We start from the raw sequence: 21255 nt of genomic DNA, 5'->3' as shown, positions 1-21255 counted from the left end.
GGGAACGTTTTTCATCCAAAAATGAAATTGCGCCCCTAGAGTTTCAACAGGTTAAGGCAGGGGGGGCACTCTATTTTTCCTGACGCTGCATACCATGAGATACCGTGGAGGCAAGTAGGCCTACAGTAACATGGCAGTCTTGACGAGTCCAGTCCACAATTGTCTCTGTCTTGAAGAGTAGTCCAACCGAAATGTTCCTTGTCTTAAATGTTTCCGGTTTAAACACCTAGTTTGGGGTTTGATTAATTACGGCCAGTGACTAAAATGCTTTTTCTTACCAAATCCTAGAACGTGAATAACATTCTTTACATAGAAGATGCAACCAGGCTGTTTCTTTGAACTCCACCACCACAGATCTTAGAAGATACTCATTTCCTGTGTTCGTACTGTCTGAGTCTTAGTGCTGCACAGAGCTAAGTGCCACCATCTGTGAGCATTGAGGTTAGGTTAGTTAAAGGAAAAATTAATCTATTTTGAATATTATAGTTTTTGTGCATCTCTGAGCGATGTTCTATTGATCCTCGGGATTGTTTCATGTCTTCGTGTATCTGAGCTATTGCCGTTGAAGCAAGTATAAATACAGCCTGTGATGAGTTTTGCGTCTTTCCGTTTTAAAGAGTTGATGTGGAGGGAGGCAGGAAGTGGCTGTCATTCCCCTGACAGAATGGTCCGTCCTTCCTCTGGTATGGAGTGCTGGGTGATTTGAGTCAAACCTAGGTCATCATTTCATAAGTCTGCCTGTCCAGCATTTTGGACACAGCAACGCATGTCTCAGGGAGGCTGGTGTCCTGTCTTCCACATTCTCTAACACTGGATGCACAGGTTGGTCAACATTGTGGCCACTGAGCACTTCAACCAACTGTCCCTGACACATTCATTGGCTCTTGTTACTCTTCTGTTCTGGTTTTGTCCTCTTCTGTCAGAATTGGCAGTTGGGAGGAAAGCAGCGGTAAACACAAGTCTCTAAAATGCTTCGTATTGTAATTTGTGCTTGGCATCACTCATTTTGCGCACCAGTTGCAGTTCTGTATTCGGATGAGAATTCACAAATGGGCATTCAATAGGCAGACAGTGCTCTGACTGTGTAGCTACTTTTCTTCAGTACTTTTTTTTCTCAGTGTTGCCTAGGTAAAATGTAAGATTTACTTCAAGCAAAACATTGGGAAATGTAGCTGGCTACATTCTGTCTATGATAAACAATATGATGGTCATGCTCATTTACTTGTGTGGCTGCTAGCCAAATATCATTGTATTTCAGTTGTCATTTGATGAGAATTAAGCTATTTTCTGCCAAAATACATAAGTGCAACACATTATCTGTGGAGGAAAACTATTTGCATGTCGATCTCTTGATGGTTTGTTTTAAAAATGCATATTTTTGAACTAGCCCTTATGAGTAATGGGCTTCTTGTGTGGAGGGAGTATAAAGAACAGTTTTAGGCCTATTTTGTTACCTGTCATCTCTGCAGAGGAAATTATCAACATGCTAGAGAGGCAAACTTGTAAGCATTGACTTAAAGAATGTATGTAATGCCTTTTCCCACAAGGTAGGGAGGGGCCTTAGCTCTACATGGGTCAAATAGCTTGTCTCTTGGTCATAAAGCTCAGGATGGGGGGAATGGTTCAGTGGGAAGAATGCACTGTGGATTTTTACCAGGAGCCCTTTTATGAATGTCACAGAGCAGAACTTTTGTACCTTGTGAAATCGCTACCAACTGGACATTAACAAATCCAGTGGGAAGGTGGTGTTGTCGAGCGGCTCTTCCTTTCTGGGCTGCGGTTCCGGTGGGTGATGATGGAGATTTTTCTTGGCAGGGTCACAAAACGGCCCCTTGCACTTTGTTCCCCTGTTACACTTCACCGTCGCTCCCAGTCTCCCCTGGCCAAAGGGAGAGGGACTCTGCGGGAAGAGGCCTCAGCCAACCTGGCCGTCCCCCTGCTCCTTTGTCTCCGTGGAGGCACGCTTGATTTCCTGGCAGTGTGGCTGTGAAATGAGCCCTGAAATCTCAGAGACTCCGAGCCTCCCCTGGATCCTCCAGGATGTGCCTTCCAGTACTGCCAGCCAGAGCCTATCCTTCTACTGGAGAAAGTTACATATCGGGATATTATGTTTGACAATATATCGTTCTGAAAATATCACTGTTTTTGTGCTAGTTTGCTGTCCCTGGACCAAAACTGCATTATTTTTCATTCCTAGCTTGTTCTATCTTTTTAATTAGGGAGCCAATTTTGTTTTTAGCACTTTTGTTTTTATAACTGATCAAAACTTCTTCACATGGCTCTCTTGTCCCTCTACAGCAGACACAAACTCAACAAAAAAAGAAACGTCCTCTCACTGTCAACTGCATTTATTTTCAGCAAACTTAACGTGTAAATATTTGTGTGAACATAAGATTCAACAACTGAGACACAAACTGAACAAGTTCCACAGACGTGTGACTAACAAATGGAATAATGTGGCCCTGAACAAAGGGGGGGGGTCAAAATCCAAAGTAACAGTCAATATCTGGTGTGGCCACCAGCTGCATTAAGTACTGCAGTGTATCTCCTCATGGACAGCACCAGATTTGCCAGTTCTTGCTGTGGGATGTTACCCCACTCTTCCACCAAGGCACCTGCAAGTTCCTGGACATTTCTGGGGGAATGGCCCTAGCCCTCACCCTCCGATCCAACAGGTCCCAGACGTGCTCAATGGGGTTGAGATCCGGGCTCTTCGCTGGCCATGGCAGAACACTGACATTCCTGTCTTCCAGGAAATCACGCATAGAACAAGCAGTATGGCTGGTGGCATTGTCATGCTGGAGGGTCATGTCAGGATGAGCCTGCAGGAAGGGTACGACATGAGGGAGGAAGATGTCTTCCATGTAAGGCATAGCGGTGAGATTGCCTGCAATGATCACAAGCTCAGTCCGATGATGCTGTGACACACCGCCCCAGACCATGACGGACCCTCCACCTCCAAATCAATCCTGCTCCAGAGTACAGGCCTCGGTGCAATGCTCATTCCTTCTACGATAAAAGCGAATCTGAACATCACCCCTGGTGAGACAAAACCGCAACTCGTCAGTGAAGAGCATTTTTTTCCCCCCAGTCCTATCTGGTCCAGTGACGGGGTTTGTGCCCACCGGAGACGTTGTTGCCGGTGATGTCGGGTGAGGACCTGCCTTACAACAGGCCTACAAGCCCTCAGTCAAACCTCTCTCAGCCTATTGCGGACAGTCTGAGCACTGATGGAGGGATTTTACGTTCCTGGTGTAACTCGAGTAGTTGCCATCCTGTACCTGTCCCGCAGGTGTGATGTTTGGATGTATCAATCCTGTGCAGGTGTTACATGTGGTCTGCCACTGCGAGGATGATCAGCTGTCCGCTCTGTCTCCCTGTAGCCCTGTCTTAGGCGTCTCACAGTACAAACATTGAAATTTATTTCCCTGGCCACATCTGCAGTCCTCATGCCTCCTTGCAGCATGCCTAAGGCAGATGAGCAGGGACCCTGGGCATCTTTATTTTTATGTTTTTCCAGCGTCAGTAGAAAGGCCTCTTTGGTGGCCAAAGTCTTCATAACTGTGACCTTAATTGCCTACCATCTTTAAGCTGTTAGTGTCTTAACGTGTCTTTCATTTAATTGTTCATGGTTCATTGAACAAGCATGGGAAACGGTGTTGAAACCCATTACAATAAAGATCTGAAGTTATTTGGATTCTTTTGAATTATCACTGAAAGACGGGGTCCTGAAGGGGCGTTCCTTTTTTTTTGTTGCTGAGTTTATATGGCGTGCAAGATGTTTAACATCAAGTCGCAATGATCACAGTATCGAATTGAGATGCATTGAATTGTAAGAATCATGATAAGTATCCTTAAGTACCATAATATCGTATTGTGAGTTTCCTGGCAATTCCAAGCCCTGTTGGAGATGTATTTGTCACTGTGCTGGTATTTGGTTCAGCGTGTCTGATTCCATACATCTTCATCAGCTGTCTGACGTTATCTGGAGAGCAGCAGGGAAATTGGCCTCTTTCTGGGGCTGTTTATTAAACTTGAGACAGGCAGAGGGATGAGAGCGAGGTACTAATTTGCTTAGAGGGTGAATCGATTAAGAGCCAGGCTGAAGGCGGACGAGACTGAAATCTGTCTGCTTCAACTGCTGCTATCTGCACAGACGATACACTGAAATAGGTCCTGGTCTGTAAAAGATCAGGGGCCTTCTGCTCTTTCCGTTCCTTATGGAGCCAACCTACTGTGGAGAAGAGCCACAGGACCTGACCAGGCAGTTCTCAACAAACTGAAATTAACAAGGAATGTAGTTTTCTAGGTCCTTTCTTTTACCATTTTGCATGTTTATTGTTCTGAAGCCATTGAAAGCATTTCACAACCACTGCACTCTAATTCCTATTTTTAAACAAACTCCCGCCGCCATTAGGGCTGGGAATTCCCAGGGACCTAACGATACGGTATTATCACGATACTTAGATTCCGTTACAATATGTATTGCGACTCTCAAGATTCCAAATGAATTGCGATTTGATACTGCAATTGGAACATCAAAACATTTCTCACTATATTTTGGGTTATCCACCAACTGCACACAGTGGGTAAATAAGCGCTTTAGTGATATCACTCACTATTTGATATTAAACTCTGCTTAATTAGGTCTTTGATCTTTGTGAAATACATCAATCAGAGAACCTACAGTTCTCAAACAGCCACATCATAAGTATTTTGTGAAGAGAATCCTCATCCACCCTACTAGTGAGGCCCCAGAGTGCAGACTAGAGGTCGACCGATTATGATTTTTTCAACGCCGATCCCGATTTATTGGAGGTCCAAAAAAGCCGATACCTATTTAATCGGACGATTTTAAAAATAATATAAAAAATATATATTTATATTTAAAAATAATAAATAAACGGGGGAAAAAGGTATTTGTAATAATGATGTAATAAGAATAATTACAACAGTACAGAATTAACACTTATTTTAACTTTATATAATACATCAATAAAATCAATTTAGCCTCAAGTAGATAATGAAACATGTTCAATTTGTTTTAAATAATGCAAAAACCAAAGTGTTGGAGAAGAACGTAAAAGTGCAATATGTGCTAACGTTTTAGTTCCTTGCTCAGAACATGAGAACATATGAAAGCTGGTGGTTCCTTTTAACATGAGTCTTCAATATTCCCAGGTAAGAAGTTTTAGGTTGTAGTTATTATAGGACTATTTCTCTCTATAACCATTTGCATTTTATATACCTTTGACTATTGGATGTTCTTATAGGCACCTTAGTATTGCCAGTGTAACAGTATAGCTTCCGTCCCTCTCTTCACTTCTTTCTGGGCTCGAACCAGCAACACAATGACAACAGCCACCACATCGAAGCAGCATTACCGATGCAGAGCAAGGGAAACAACCACCCCAAGACTCAGAGCGAGTGAAGTTTGAAACGCTATTAGCGTGCGCTAACTAGCCAGCCATTTCACTTCGGTCACACCAGCCGCATCTCGGGAGTTGATAGGCTCGAAGTCATAAAAAGCGCAATGCTTTGACGCACAACGAAGAGCTGCTAGCAAAATGCACGAAAGTGCTGTTTGAATGAATGTTTACGCGCCTGCTTCTGCCTACCACCGCTCAGTCAGATACTTGTATACTCAGTCAGATTATATGCAACACAGGACACGCTAGATAATATCTAGTAATATCATCAACCATGTGTAGTTAACTAGTGATTGTTTTTTACAAGATAAGTTTAATGCTAGGTAACAATTTACCTTGGCTTACTGCATTCGCGTAACTCCTTGTGGAGTGCAATGAGAGAGGGGCAGGTCGTTATTGCGTTGGACTAGTTAAGGTTGCAAGATTTGATTCCCCCGAGCGGACAAGGTGAAAATCTGTCATTGAATATAAGAATGTGTTCTTAACTGACTTGCCTAGTTAAATAAAGATTAAATAAAGGTGTAAAAAAATAAAAATCTGCGCCCAAAAATACCGATTTCCGATTGTTATGAAAACTTGAAATCGGCCCTAATTAATCGGCCATTCCGATTAATCGGTCGACCTCTAGTGCAGACAGTCCAGTGTATTTTACCAAGACACACATGGTTATTCATGTTCTGAATAATTCAGTGGGTCTTTCTAATATTTCATTAAGTGTAACCTAATACATCTGTGAATCAGCACCGAGCTCTAACAGAGCGGTGCAGCTTTCTTGCTACCACTTTGGAGGATTTTACATATTGTGGTGGTCGTCTGCAAGGTTGTTTTCAGCAGGTTGCAACGGAAAAGTGAGCCTGTCAGGTAGCCTTCGTTCTCGCACAGCATCCAGCCTAGCTGATGCAACATGCATGAACATGCATGAAAATGCTAATATGCAGTGCATTCGGAAAGTATTCAGACCCCTGAGCTTTTTCCACAATTTGCTACGTTACAGCCTTGTTCTAAAATGGGTGAAATCATTGTCTTCCCTCATCAATCTACACACGATACCACATAATGACAAAGCAAAAACAGGTTTTTAGATTTTTTTGCAAATGTATAAAAATAAACACCTCTATGTAAATAAATATTTAGACTCTTTGCTATGAGACTCAAAAAAAATATATAACCTCAGCGATCTACACACAATACCCCATAATGACAAAGTGAAAACAGGTTTATAGACATTTGCTTTTTTTATTCATAATAAAAAACAGATACCTTGTTTACACAAGTATTCAAACCCTTTGCTATGAGACTTGAAAGGATGCACCGGAGCTCAATGTTTCCATTGATCATCCTTGATGTTTCTACAACTTGATTGGAGTCCATCTGTGGTAAATTCAATTGATTGGACATGATTTGGAAAGACACACACCTGTCTATATAAAGTCCCACAGTTGACAGTGCATGTCAGGGCATTAACCAAGCCATGAGGTGGAAGGAATTGTCCGTAGAGCTCCGAGACAGGATTGTGTCGAGGCACAGATCTGGAGAAGGTAACCACAGAATATCTGCAGCATTGAAGGTCCCCAAGAACACAGTGGCCTCATCATTCTTAATAGGAACAAGTTTGGAACCACCAAGACTCTTACTAGAGTTGGCCGTCTGGCCAAACTGAGCAGTCGGGGGAGGAGGACATGGGTCAGGGAGGCACATAATGTACACTGGCCATGAGAAACAAGATTCTGGTCCTTACCCTGTAAGCAGTCAATGACTAACTTCTCTGAACAGGGGGAAAAAAAAGAACATCACAAATCTCTGGGATTACATTACATAGGAAGAAGAAACTACTCAGCTCCATACAGCTCCATACTACTTGTCAGACAGATAGCTGATACTATACACAGTGTGCAAAACATTACAACACCTTCCTAATATTGAGTTGCCCAGAAAAGCCTCAATTCGTCGGGGCATGGACTCTACAAGGTGTCAAGCTTCCCACAGTTGTCAAGTTGGATGGATGTCCTTTGGGTGGTGGACCATTCTTGAGACACACGGGAAACTGAAAAACCCAGCAGCGTTGCAGTTCTTGACACAAACCGGTGCGCCTGGCACCTAGTACCATACCCCGTTCAAAGGCACTTAAATCTTTTGTCTTGCCCATTCACCCTCAATTGTCTCAAGCCTTAAACATCCTTTTTTTAAAACCTGCTTTAACCACCCCTTCATCTTTACCAGTGGTCACCAACCACCCGATCTTGATCAACTGGTCGATTTCCAAGGCATTCCTAGTTGATCAACAAAAATGTAAAGAACACAGTCTTGCCCTCCTGTTTTTATTTATTTGTCTCATGCTATTGGCGGTAGGTGCACGCCGGGTAGGCAAAGTGTTCTCATTTGAAACCAGGTGGGCCCTCAATCTGCTGCGCCTTCCCTCTGCTGAGACTGACCATCAGATGCAGGCACCATCAGCCCAGTAAAATGGAAAGCAAATTATTGAAATGTTGCTCACTCTGCTGTGCCTCAATCATTAATACAATGACTGATCTATTACCTGTGTCGTCATACAGTGGGGCAAAAAAGTATTTAGTCAGCCACCAATTGTGCAAGTTTTCCCACTTAAAAGGATGAGAGGCCTGTAATTTTCATCATAGGTACACTTCAACTATGACAGACAAACTGAGAAAAAAAAATCCAGAAAATTACATTGTAGGATTTTTAATTAATTAATTAATTTGCAAATTTATGGTGGAAAATAAGTATTTGGTCAATAACAAAAGTTTCTCTACTTTGTTATATGCCATTTGTTGGCAATGACAGAGGTGAAGACTTACAGAAAACATTTGACAAGGTTTCACACACTGTTGCTGGTATTTTCACACACTGTTACTGGTACTCCATGCAGATCTCCTCCAGAGCAGTGATGTTTTGGGACTGTTGCTGGGCAACGGGGACTTTCAACTCCCTCCAAAGATTTTCTATGGGGTTGAGATCTGGAGACTGGCTTGGCCACTCCAGGACCTTGAAATGCTTCTTACGAAGCCACTCCTTCGTTGCCCGGGTGGTGTGTTTGGAATCATTGTCATGCTGAAAGACCCAGCCACGTTTCATCTTCAATGCCCTTGCTGATGGAAGGAGGTTTTCACTCAATCTCACGATACATGGCCCCATTAATTCTTTCCTTTACACGGATCAGTTGTCCTGGTCCCTTTGCAGAAAAACAGCTCCAAAGCATGATGTTTCCACCCCCATGCTTCACAGTAGGTATGGTGTTCTTTGTAGGACAAAGAATGCTGAGTTGCATCCAAACACGACGAGTTGAGTTTTTACCAAAAAGTTATATTTTGGTTTCATCTGACCATATGACATTCTCCCAATCTTCTTCTGGATCATCCAAATGCTCTCTAGCAAACTTCCGACGGGCCTGGACATATGTCCCTCTGCTTAAGCCAGTACGTCTGGCACTGCAGGATTTGAGTCCCTGGCGGCATAGTGTGTTACTGATGGTAAGCTTTATTACTTTGGTCCCAGCTCTCTGCAGGTCATTCACTAGGTCCCCCCGTGTGGTTCTGAGATTTTTGCTCACCACGGGGTGAGATCTTGCGTAGAGCCCCAAATCGAGGGAGATTATCAGTGGTCTTGTATGTCTTCCATTTTCTAATAATTGCTCCCACAGTTGATTTCTTCAAACCAAGCTGCTTACCTATTGCAGATTCAGTCTTCCCAGCCTGGTGCAGGTCTCCAATTTTGTTTCTGGTGTCCTTTGACAGCTCTTTGGTCTTGGCCATAGTGGAGTTTGGAGTGTGACTGTCTTTTATACTGATAACAAGTTCAAACAGGTGCCATTAATACAGGTAACGTGGAGGACAGAGGAGCCTCTTAAAGAAGAAGTTACAGGTCTGTGAGAGCCAGAAATCTTGCTTGATTGTAGGTGACCAAATACTTATTTTCCACCATAATTTGCAAATTAATTAATTAAAAATCCTACAATGTGATTTTCTGGATTTTTTTTTTCTTATTTTGTCTGTCATAGTTGAAGTGTACCTATGATGATAAATTACAGGCCTCGTCTTTTTAAGTGGGAGAACTTGCACAATTGGTGGCTGACTAAATACTTTTTTGCCCCACTGTATAGTCTACCTCAAGTTTTGTTAAAATGGTCCGAACAACAATGCATTGGTAGGAATTGCAATTCAAACAAAGCCAATATGCGGTGATAATGTATTGGGCCTATAGCCTACTGCACAAACCTAATTTGTTACAGTACTGGTTAATGGGTTAATTTAGCATAGGCTTGCTTTTTAAGTCATGTTTATAAAAAAATAAAAATAATCTTGAGTGGTTGATCTTGGCTTGCATTTTGACTCTGATCTTGGCTCACTGATTGGTTGGTCCACTGATCTACACGGATTGGATTTAACAAGTGACCATTAAGAGATCATAGCTTCCACCCGGATTCACCTGGGCAGTCTGTCATAATGTTTTATACAGTGTATGTGATTGGTGTTGGGTCTGTGGATGGCTTTTGACAAACTTTGGTCCAAATCGAATGTTAGGTACTATATTTGAGTATTATATGAATCCTATCAATTATTCTTTTTATAGGTGGAATCATTACCTTAATTTCTCAAATGATATTTCAATAAAATGATGCATTAATCTTAATCGGATTCTAACAAACTATTTCAGAACAATCTGATGGTGGATGTCAATCCTTTTTTTTATTATTGTATTTTTTGAGGTGGACTGACCCTACTAAGTTGAGTACATTTTTAAATATTGTTGAATTATGTTTTAATGTCTGGATTCTGTCTGCATTCTCCGCACCACAGGTTTTTATAGGGCCCATGTCTCTCCCCACCCAACTTGGACTGGGCTGTTCAGTGTGCCAGCGCTAAATAGCCTTTTATTCATCTAGCTACCAGAGCGGAGCGGCTCCAGCCCTGGCATCACCATGACTAAACCCCAGATGGTGGCTCTTTCTTTGCCTTCCCTCTGGAGGGTGGAGGTGCTGCTGTCTGGGTGCTGCTGCAGCTTGTCTTGACTTGGTGGGGGCATCTATTCTTCCTAGGCCTGTGCCTGATTGGAAAGGAAGATTTAGTCCTATTAGAGAGGGGAGCTGAGTGAGCAAGGCCTCTTGTCTAAAAGCAAATGGATTAGAGTGAAAGATCTATAGAGTTTGTGACATCCCCCAAGTTTAGACTGTGCCCTCTGGTATCCGCTGATTTGCAGTGTGTGGATTATAAATCGGAGATAACAGTCACTTAAAGCGTGCTGCTGGAGTCTGGGTTGAATTAAGGGCTTTGATGTGAGGGTGTGGGGGGGGTCCTCAGTGGAGCTCCTGGGGTTTTTGGGAGGAAGTGAGCGTTGATTGTGGGATCTGCGCTATCAATAAGGAATGGGTCAGCTGGCCATGTTGCAGCCAGCATAAATCTGCATCTTGAAAAAGATGAGTGTTTGCAGCGGTCAAAGCTTTACCTTTTTTAACACTGGCCTGCTCAGCTCTTTTGTCAGCCACACAACAATAATGAGCATTTCATCATCCCAGTGTTTTATCGTACAGTCTCAGCTGAATCCATCCAGAGTTCTCTCGTAGCTCTGCGCTTCACACCACCCAGCCTCCCAACACATCCCACTCTGACTCATCCTCTGAATGTGCCACACCTGCAACCCTCACACGGCTATGTTGGTAACTCAAAGCACACCCTGCTGTAATCCCTCAAGGATATGGATCCTTCATTAATACACAGGCACTCATACACACATTCTTAGTCCTTCAGATTGCATGTCTCTCTTAACAACCATGCCCAGGCATATTGTAAGAGCCAGCTCCCCCTCCCCCAGCTGTGATTGACAAGTGAGAGGAGCAGTACATGCATGAAATGGTTTCACATCAGGAGATGGGGGGTGAGGGTCACGTACACTGGGGTTTGTTTCAACCAGCTCCATTGTTGCTGCTCCCCATGGCTCCCTCTCTCTGTCTCCAGTCTGGGGCAGCCTCTACCCTCGCTGCTCTGCTCTCTCAAGGGCTCCTCTTATTGTTGACTTGTAGAGAAGATCGAACATTGTAGAAGGTGTGTTACTTATATGCTTCTCCGAATCAGATTTCGTCTAGGGGAATCCTTGAAAGCCAGCAACAACTTAGCCTAACTAATATGTATTTAGTGTGCCTGGCAGCCGTGTGTTTGCGTGCCACGCTCAATAGTGTGACGCAAGATCACACATTGAGCAGGTAAGAGCGGGGTGGGAAATCTTTCTTGCAGGAGTGCAGCGCTGTTCCTCCCTCAAGATGAAAGGGAGGAGGGTCGAGTGTGTGGGGGTGAGTGCATTAACCAGTGTGAATGTCCCCACCGCCTCAGACTGGAAGAGGGGGTTTGCTGTTTGTGTGTGGGACTAGGGCTAAGGGAGGAGGGTGTAAGGTGGTATAGATGGGTACATGCTTGAGTCTATAGTCAGAACGGCCTTAAAGTGTTCTAAATGATTCGCTCAAGCATGCGTTTCTCTGTGATTTGTCTAAGTCGATGTTTCCTTGTCTTTAGTTGGCTACATGATCTTCCCTGTAAGTTATGCTGTACTTTAGTGTTTTTTTAGTTTCACCTGTTGCTCCTCCCTAGTTCCTGTCTCACTTCACTGTTCCGTTGTCTCACTTGTTGCTTTTTCCCCTGTCTTACTGCTGCTGTTCTCATGTTGCTGCACTTCTAATCCTACCTCTGTTCTCCCATGTGCCTCGTGTTGTTTTCTCTGGCCCAATGCTCCCTCTCTCCCTCCTGCCTCCTCCAACCACATTGGTTAGAAACAGTTTTTTTCCCTTCTGTAGGGCCAGCAGGCTAAATGTTAATGGGCCCTGTGTGAGTGTGTGTTGGTATACAATGTGGGAAATTAGACCATAGGTGGTTGGCGTAAAGCAGGAAACTCCCGTTCTGGGGGGGGGGTTTAACGTGTGGTTGTTTAGGAATGAGCCTTCTGGTGCTGCCTCATCTCCTGTGCTTAATGATCCACACCCAGGGTGCTCTGCTGTCTGCATGGCAGTGAGCACAGCCCAGGAAAGTTCTGCCCAGCCACCTGTCACAACTGGCCCTGACATTGACTGCAATGAATATCAGCCAGCGCCCCTACTTGATCGATGGGAATCAGCAATTTTCTAAGTGTGTATGCCTCTGGTTTGCCTATGGTCATTTCCGTGTAAAAAGACCCATGAGCACCAACATGTGAAGTTTATAGGAGCATGTCAAATGAAAGATAAGAGATTATAAGAAATTAAGGCATATCCATTTTTCAAATTTTCCATCCTACAAATTTGGATTAAGTAAAGGCTTTGATTTCTGTTCAAGCAGCTAGAAAATGGGTCTTAGACAACATCTACCAGAAAGTTGTTAAAAAGCTATTAGAGACGCATAAATACTCCTGCCAAATAATATCAGCAGTTGTAGTTTTGGATAAATGTTTCTGCCTTCTGTAAGTTTAAGAAATGTTGCCTCCTTTACGTAATGTTGTAATTCCTTTCCCTCATGAGGGAGGATAATGAAAGTTTGTACGTCTAAGTTGTTACTTCTATCAGTTTGTTAGTGTTTTTACTGATATCAATCTTTATGAATTATTAAGTAATTTTAAAAAACAATTCCGTTGCCAAATGGATAATGGAATTTCCCGGAAAATCTGTAATGGAATTTCTGCAATTGAATTGGCCACAATGGGAATTCATAGCCAACTGTGGTTTGTAACTACCGGTACTATCACAAGTTTTGACAGTACATCACAGTAAAGAAAAATAGAATAGAGTACACTATAATGAACTGAACAATACTATACTCTACTTTACTGTACTGAAACCTGCTGTACTGCTCTCTGTCCAAATTTGTGAAACACCGATGCCTATGAGAAGTTCAGAATTGGTCGGGACCAACAAATGTGGTCTTATTTGGGGGCAGAGCGCATTAAAATAATAGCCAGTGTGTAGAATAATACCCATTGTAGGTGAAAAAGTCCAATAGCGTGGAATTGCCCTTATGTGTTGTATGGTAAAGTAGCAGTAGAAGAGAATTCACATGTAAACAGTCCAGTCATTGTTTTCAGGGGCCAAATGGAGACCATAACCAGGTAGCACAGGGGGCAATAATGTTAAATGTGGCAACATTGCTCCGGGGCTTCACAACTTGCTGCAGTAAGTGCGAGTTGGGGGGACCCATCACAAGTTCCAACAAACTCATTATGCATCCAGATAGGTGGTATGCAGGCAAGGAATCCATCTTATTTATCTATCTTCTCAAGGTCAGGTATTCAACTGACGTCTCTCTATGCTCTCCAGAACGAATGCATGGCACATCCTGAGGATGTGAGGGCGTCTTCCTGTGTTATGGTGTGTGCTTTGCTGCGTGTCGTGTGGGAGGGGAGGGTTGAGTGTTGTCAGTTGATGGCTCCTGGAGGAGAGTGGGGGGAGGTAAGTGAGAAGATAAGAGCCTTCACACAACACAGATAGGCCTCCCCTCCCCCAACCCCCTCGTCTAACTGCCTGCTTGAACTCCTCCTGGAGCTGTAAACGGCACTGGCATGGAAAGCGTCTGGTGTGAGGCTCTTCAGAGAGGCCAGCCTTGATACCTCGGCCTCTCTGGGTCTGCTAGAGCTCTGGGGCCGCCAGATACAGCCCCAGCGGCAGGGCTTATCACGCCAGGCTTTCTCTCCTTCACAGATATGGATTAGGCCACACATTGTCATTGGGAGAACTGGGTGCGACTATATTATATATATTTTTTTATCTTAAAATGCACCTACCATGCTCCTCAGACTTTTCTGTTGATGAGAGGATCAGGCTTGTGACTGACTGAGCACGTGTCCTGTTTTCTCTGTAGTTTGGTCATGTGGCAGATGACCAACCCCAGGAGGGGGGGGGGGCTCTCTAAATGGGAAGTGGTCTTTGACCCCGGGCTTCCCTGGCTCTACCTGGGGTATCTGCCGGCCTGTGGAGCGAGGAGCTCTGGGCCCTTTGTGCTCACTTCCAGCCAACCTGCTGTGTTAACCCACCACAGAGGCCCTGTTTACACAATCAGCAAATGTTTGTGAAGCGTGTGGGTGTTTTTCTCTCTGACCCAAAGGCTTGTGGTGGGGTTAGCCCATTGTTGACAGGAAATATGTATTGTGTTACATGTTATGACAGTTCTATGCACCCATGACTGTAAGTCGCTTTGGATCAGGGGTGTCAAATTAATTCCATGGAGGGCTTTGTGTGTGCTGTTTTTTTTGTTTTTCCTTTCAATTAAGTCCTAGACAACCTGGTGAGGGGAGTTCCTTACTAATTAGTGACCTTTTAAATTAATCAATGAAGTACAAGGGCGGAGCGAAAAACTTTGGATACTCGGCCCTCCGTGGAATGAGTTTGTCACATATGCTTTGGATAAAAGTGTCTGCTAAATGGCATATATTATGCTGCTGATTTGCTCATGGCAGAGCCTGGGGTTCCTCTGCTGTGAGTCAGAATGCCGGACGCCAACCTCTGACCCTGTAGTCCAGGTGTGAAACTTCAAGTGACCCCAAAGAAATGGCTGTCCAGGAGAAAAAAATCCTATTACAAAATAATGCTTTTTAGCCTATTCATTGATGGAAATGCATTTGAGTGGTCATACTTATCGGTCTTTAGGTTAATTTGTGGGAATGTGCATCTCTCATGAACGATTCGATACCCATCTAGAAACATGGGCTGCGATACACTACAGGAACGATATGTTTTACTTTGAAGCGATTTTGGTTTGATTAGGGGAAAGAAGTGATCCAATAAAGTGCTATACTATTCGATGCCCCAAAATGTTTTGCATGGACATTTTCCATTTATATATGTAAAATCTGCTGCTAATGGGAGCTTAAGAGTTGTGCCTCTGAGCTGGGATGACTTCTCTAAACTGTGTGTGTGTGCACCTGACCTGAGCCAAAGGGCAGACTGAGCATCTACCATCTCACTATCATCTTTTGTTGTGCCTTTTTCCCTCCTACTTTTTATCTGAAATCACCCACTGATTAACTTTGCAGATTAAACATGTTTTGAGCTAGTACTATGTCAATATTTATATTCAGTTGAAGTCGGAAGTTTACATACACTTAGGTTGGAGTCATTAACTTGTTTTTCAACCACACTACAGTTTAACAAGAAACTTGTCCTAACCGACTTGCCAAAACCACATCTACTTTGTGCATGACACAAGTAATTTTTCCAACAATTGTTTACAGACAGATGTTTTCACTTATAATTCACTATCATAATTCCAGTGGGTCACAAGATTACATACACTAAGTTGACTGTGCCTTTAAACTGTTTTGGAAAATTCCAGAAAATTATGTCATGGCTTTAGAAGCTTCTGATAGGCTAATTGACATAATTTCAGTCAATTTGAGGTGTATCTGTGGATGTATTTCAAGGCCTACCTTCAAGCTCTGTGCCTCTTTGCTTGACATCATAGGGAATCCAGACCTCAGGAAAAAACAATTGTAGGCCACCACAAGTCTGGTTCATCCTTGGCATCAATTTCCAAACGCCTGACGGTACCATGTTCATCTGTACAAACATTAGTGGGACCACACCATGGGACCACGCAGCCGTCATACCGCTCAGGAAGGAGACACATTCTGTCTCCTAGAGATGAACGTACTTTGGTGTGAAAAGTGCAAATCAATCCCAGAACAACAGCAAAGGACCTTGTGAAGATGCTGGAGGAAACAGGTACAAAGGTATCTATGTCCACAGTAAAACGAGTCCTGTATCGACATAACCTGAAAGGCCTCTCAGCAAGGAAGAAGCCACTGTTCGAAAACCTATAGAAAATTTGATGGCAGAACTGGAAAGAACTACAAACCTGCCTTTCGTTACACCAGTTCTGTCAGGAGGAATGGGCCAAAATTCACCCAACTTATTGTGGGAAGCTTGTGGAAGGCTACCCAAAACGTTTGACCCAAGTTAAACAATTCAAAGGCAATGCTACCAAATACTCATTGAGTGTATGTAAACTTCTGACCCACTGGGAATGTGATGAAAATAAATAAAAGCTGAAATAAATAATTCTCTCTTATTATTCTGACATTTCACATTCTTAAAATAGTGGTGATCCTAACTGACCTAAGATGGAGGATTTTTACTAGGATTAAATGTCAGGAATTGTGAAACTGAGTTTAAATACATTTGGCTAAGGTGCATGTAAACTGTATTAGCATGGTATTTAGCCAATTTCATTTAATGCACCTTTTGGATTTTAACTGGTCTCAAAACAGAATGGTTTGTAATTTTACGGAGAACTTCCCTTGCACTCACCTATGCCTAAATGATTGCTGTCCTTCATGAAATTACCCTGTTCAATGAAAAATGACCAAATACACGGACTGTTTTTAAAGCAAAACTACCTAAACTATTTCTTAAGGTGAACAATCCAAAATAAAATCTGAATGATTGAAAACCCCCCAGTGAGCAGTTTGTGTTGCGTCTGCTCCAGTAGACTACACGACTCAGATAAAACACTATATTCTACAGTACATTTGGTAACGATGACCCTGCAAATTACATTGGTTGTCACTCAACTAATAAAGTTCATGATTTGACATTGCGTAAGCCATTTTACAAACATCTGAATGAAGCTATATGAATGGTTTATTAGAACAGGCCTCGTTCTCGCTGGCGAGAGCAGCTGTGCCTCCAGCACTGTGCACTTAGTTATCTAACAGTCATATGCAGTTACATGCATAAAATGTCTAAGCTACTGAACCGAAGTAGAGGACTCATCATTTCAGTCACAAAATGAGAGGTATTTTCAGGAATGAGACGATGAGTAAAAAACATTAGTGGAACCGGTAATTCATAACATTTCAATCGATGACCAATGCATGCTTAATTTGGATTGGTTTGGGCTCCCGTGGAATCGTTATCCCGAGTAATTTCCATAATTTAATTGGGGCGTGCATCTTCGTTAGTGCTTATGAGTCTTATTTGTCACATGTGCACGTCATGCAAATAAAGAGCCTAGTTTGAGCTGAAAGTCTGGTCAGACGGCGTGAGGTGCTGCTACAGGTCCTGTTGCTGCTGGAGTGTAAATGTGATTTATTTTTATATAAGCCCAATCAGCGCAATAATTCTAATTCTATATCTACATTATTTTAAAAAAGGGTAACTCTTTTTATTTCTCAACTGGTAACCGAAACGCGCTTCCCATTCACCAATCAAGTGCTTAGGCAACGGTAGGCAGGCTTCAGTGCATCACACCACTTTGCAATGAGAGCTGAAAGCATAATGCCTTTTTGAAAACGTATACTTAATTGTGTGAAACCTTAACATTTTACTTAATGTTATGAGGCATTTCTTACCTTGCTTCAAAGTAGCTGAGACAAAATCCTCTTATTATAAAAGTGGAGGCAATTTTTTAATAAAGACTTCCATAGGCCATTGAAACCAGTAGCATATTTCTCATGTTCTACTGGTTTTCAAATCAACTTTTTGTCATTGTCTAGTAGCCAAAGTCCCAATATTAGTCATATTAGCAACCGAAACTGCTGGCATGTGCAGTGCGCTTTTGACAATTGTGTTTTTTGGATGGTTTGTCCTCGGCGTTTCGCCTGCCATATCATTTTAACAGTTTGAGACTTTAGAGTGTTTTCTATCCAAATGCATATAATTGGTAGATATCTTAGCTTCTAGGCCTGAGTAACAGGCAGTTTACTTTGGGCACGCTTTTCATCTGGATGTGAAAATACTGCCCCCTACCCAAGAGGTTAATCGGGCTATATATATTTTATATATAATTTTTCTATTTATATATTTATATTTATTATATATTTATTATATTTTTATATTTATTATATGTATTATTTATTTATATATTTATTATTATATATTTATTATTATATTTATAATATATTTATTATATATATATTGTAATAATGACAATTACAACTACTGAATGAACACTTATTTTAACTTAATATAATACATAATCTATTTAGTCTCAAATAAATAATGAAACATTTTCAATTTGGTTTGAATAATGCAAAAACAGTGTTGGAGAAGAAAGTAAAAGTGCAATATGTGCCATGTAAAAAAAGCTAACGTTTAAGTTCCTTGCTCAGAACATGAGAACATATTAAAGCTGGTGGCTCAATATACCCAGTTAAGGAGTTTTAGATTGTGGTTATTATAGGAATTATGATGCGTCGACTATATCTCTCTCTCTACCATTTGTATTTCATATACCTTTGACTATTGGATGTTCTTATAGGCACTTTAATATTGCCAGCCTAATCTTGGGAGTTGATGGGCTCGAAGTCATAAACAGTGCTGTACTTCAAGCAATGTTAAGAGCTGCTGGCAAACGCAGGAAAGTGTTTGAATGAATGCTTACGAAACTGCTGCTGCCTACCACCGCTCAGACTACTCTATCAAATGTCAAGTCATAACTTAATTATAATCTAATAAACACAGAAATACAAGCCGTTGGTCATTAATATGGTAAAATCCGGAAACTATCATTTCGAAAACAAAATGTTTATTCTTTCAGTGAAATACGGAACTGTTCCTTATTTTATCGAACGGGCGGCAACCCTAAGTCTAAATATTGCTGTTACATTGCACAACCTTCAATGTAATGTCATAATTAGTAAACGGTTAGGAATGAGCCAGGCGGCCCAAATTACACGCAAGAGAAGTGACACAATTTCCCTAGTTAATATTGCCTGCTAACATGCATTTCTTTTAAATAATTATGCAGGCTTAAAAATATATATACTTCTGTGTATTGATTTTAAGAAAGGCATTGATGTTTATGGTTGGGTACGATTGTGCTTTTTTTCGGTAATGCACTTTTGTTAAATCATCACCCGTTTGGCAAAGTTGAAGTAGGCTGTGATGCGGTGCCTGTTAACTAGCTTGTCTTGCGTTGCACATAAATTAACTACACATGGTTGATATTACTAGTTTAACTAGTGATTATGTGAAGATTTTTTTTTATAAGAATAATGCTAGCTAGCAACTCACCTTGGCTCCTTGCAGCCACAAGGTCCTTTTGTCGCTGCACTTGCATAACAGGTGGCCAGCCTGCCGCGCAGTTTCCTCGTGGATTGCAATGTAATTGGAGTCCAAAAATGCAGATTACCACCGGCCGCGACCGGGAGGTCCGTGGGGCGACACACAATTGGCCTAGCGTCGCCCGGATTAGGGAGGGCTTGGTCGGTAGGGATGTCCTTGTCTCATCGCGCACCAGCGACTTCTGTGGCGGGCCGGGCGCAGTGCGCGCTAACCAAGGTTGCCAGGTGTACGGTGTACCCTCCGACACATTGGTGCGGCTGGCTTCCGGGTTGGATGCGCGCTGTGTTAAGAAGCAGTACGGCTGGTTGGGTTGTGTATCGGAGGACGCATGACTTAAAACCTTTGTCTCTCCCGAGCCTGTACGGGAGTTGTAGCGATGAGACAAGATAGTAGCTACTACAACAATTGGATACCACGAAATTGGGGAGAAAAGGGGTAAAATTCCCCCCCAAAAATAATATAAACAAATATAAAAATATAAACACAAAATGTAACGTGTTGGTCCCATGTTTAATGAGATGAGATTAAAATGTTCCATAAGCACAAGCTTATTTCCATCAATTGTGTGCATATTTGTTAGCATCCCTGTTAACTTCTTGGTGACAGGGGGCAGTATTGAGTAGCTTGGATGAATAACGTGCCCAGAGAGAACTGCCTGCTACTCTGTCCCAGATGCTAATATATGCATATTATTAGTAGTATTGGATTGAAAACACAAACACAAGTTTATAAAACTGTTTGAATGATTTCTGTGAGTATAACAGAACTCATATGGCAGGCAAAAACCTGAGACAAATCCAACCAGGAAGTGGGAAATCTGAGGTTTGAAGTTTCATTTAAGTGCTTGCCTATCCAATATGCTGTGTCTGTGGCCAGATTGCACTTCCCAATGCTTCCAGCAGATGTCAACAGTCTTTAGAAAGTTGTTTTAGACTTCTATTGTGGAAGGGGGTCGAATAAGAGCTGTTTCAACAAGTGGACTAGGCTGTGGCCAATCAGTTGTTTACTGTGCGCGCCGTGCCTTCTTTTTCCTCTAATGAATACGCTATTTTCCGGTTGGAATATTATTGAAGATTTATTATAAAAAAGACCCTAAGGATTGATTGTAAACATCTGGACATGGAACATGGAACTCTTGACTTTTCATCTGGATTTTGTGCTTGTGCATTGTGCCTTTGGAATAGTGAACAAAACGGCGGTATTTGGACATAAATATGTACGTAATCGAACAAAACAAACATTTCTTGTGGGAGTCCTGGGAGTGCATTCTGATGATCTGCAAAGGTAAGTGAAGATTTATAATGCTATTTATGACTTTTGTTGACTCCACAATTTGGCAGGTAACTGTGTATGGCTTGCTTTTGAGGCTGAACGCTGCTCTCAGATTATTGAATATTGTGCTTTTGCCGTAAAGCTTTTTTGAAATCTGACACAGCGGTTGCATTAACTTCTTGCGTCGAGCAATCCCGTATCCGGGAGCGTAATCATAGACTCAAGCTCATTAGCATAACACAACGTTAACTATTCATGAAAATCGCAAATGAAATGAAAGAAATATATTCACTCACAAGCTTAGCCTTTTGTTAACAACAATGTCATCTCAGATTTTCAAAATATGCTTTTGAACCATAGCTACACAAGCATTTGTGTAAGAGTATTGATAGCTAGCATAGCATTCAGCAGGCAACATTTTCACAAAAACAAGAAAAGCATTCAAATAAAATAATTTACCTTTGAAGAACTTCGGATGTTTTCAATGAGGACACTCTCAGTTAGAATACAAATGTTCAGTTTTTC

At 42.1% G+C, this 21255-nt stretch overlaps 1 protein-coding gene across 1 annotated transcript in view; it reads left to right on the top strand.

Moving 5' to 3' along the window:
- LOC135524193 (chromatin remodeling regulator CECR2-like) overlaps nt 1-21255 on the top strand; it is a 66243-nt gene that overhangs the window by 4890 nt on the left and 40098 nt on the right. The window lies entirely within an intron of this gene.

The sequence above is a fragment of the Oncorhynchus masou genome, chromosome 31 (genome assembly GCF_036934945.1).
Source record: "Oncorhynchus masou masou isolate Uvic2021 chromosome 31, UVic_Omas_1.1, whole genome shotgun sequence".
Classification (NCBI taxonomy): Eukaryota; Metazoa; Chordata; class Actinopteri; order Salmoniformes; family Salmonidae; genus Oncorhynchus; species Oncorhynchus masou.
Note: the sequence above shows the minus strand (reverse complement) of the source record. Positions and strands in the feature narration are given on the sequence as shown.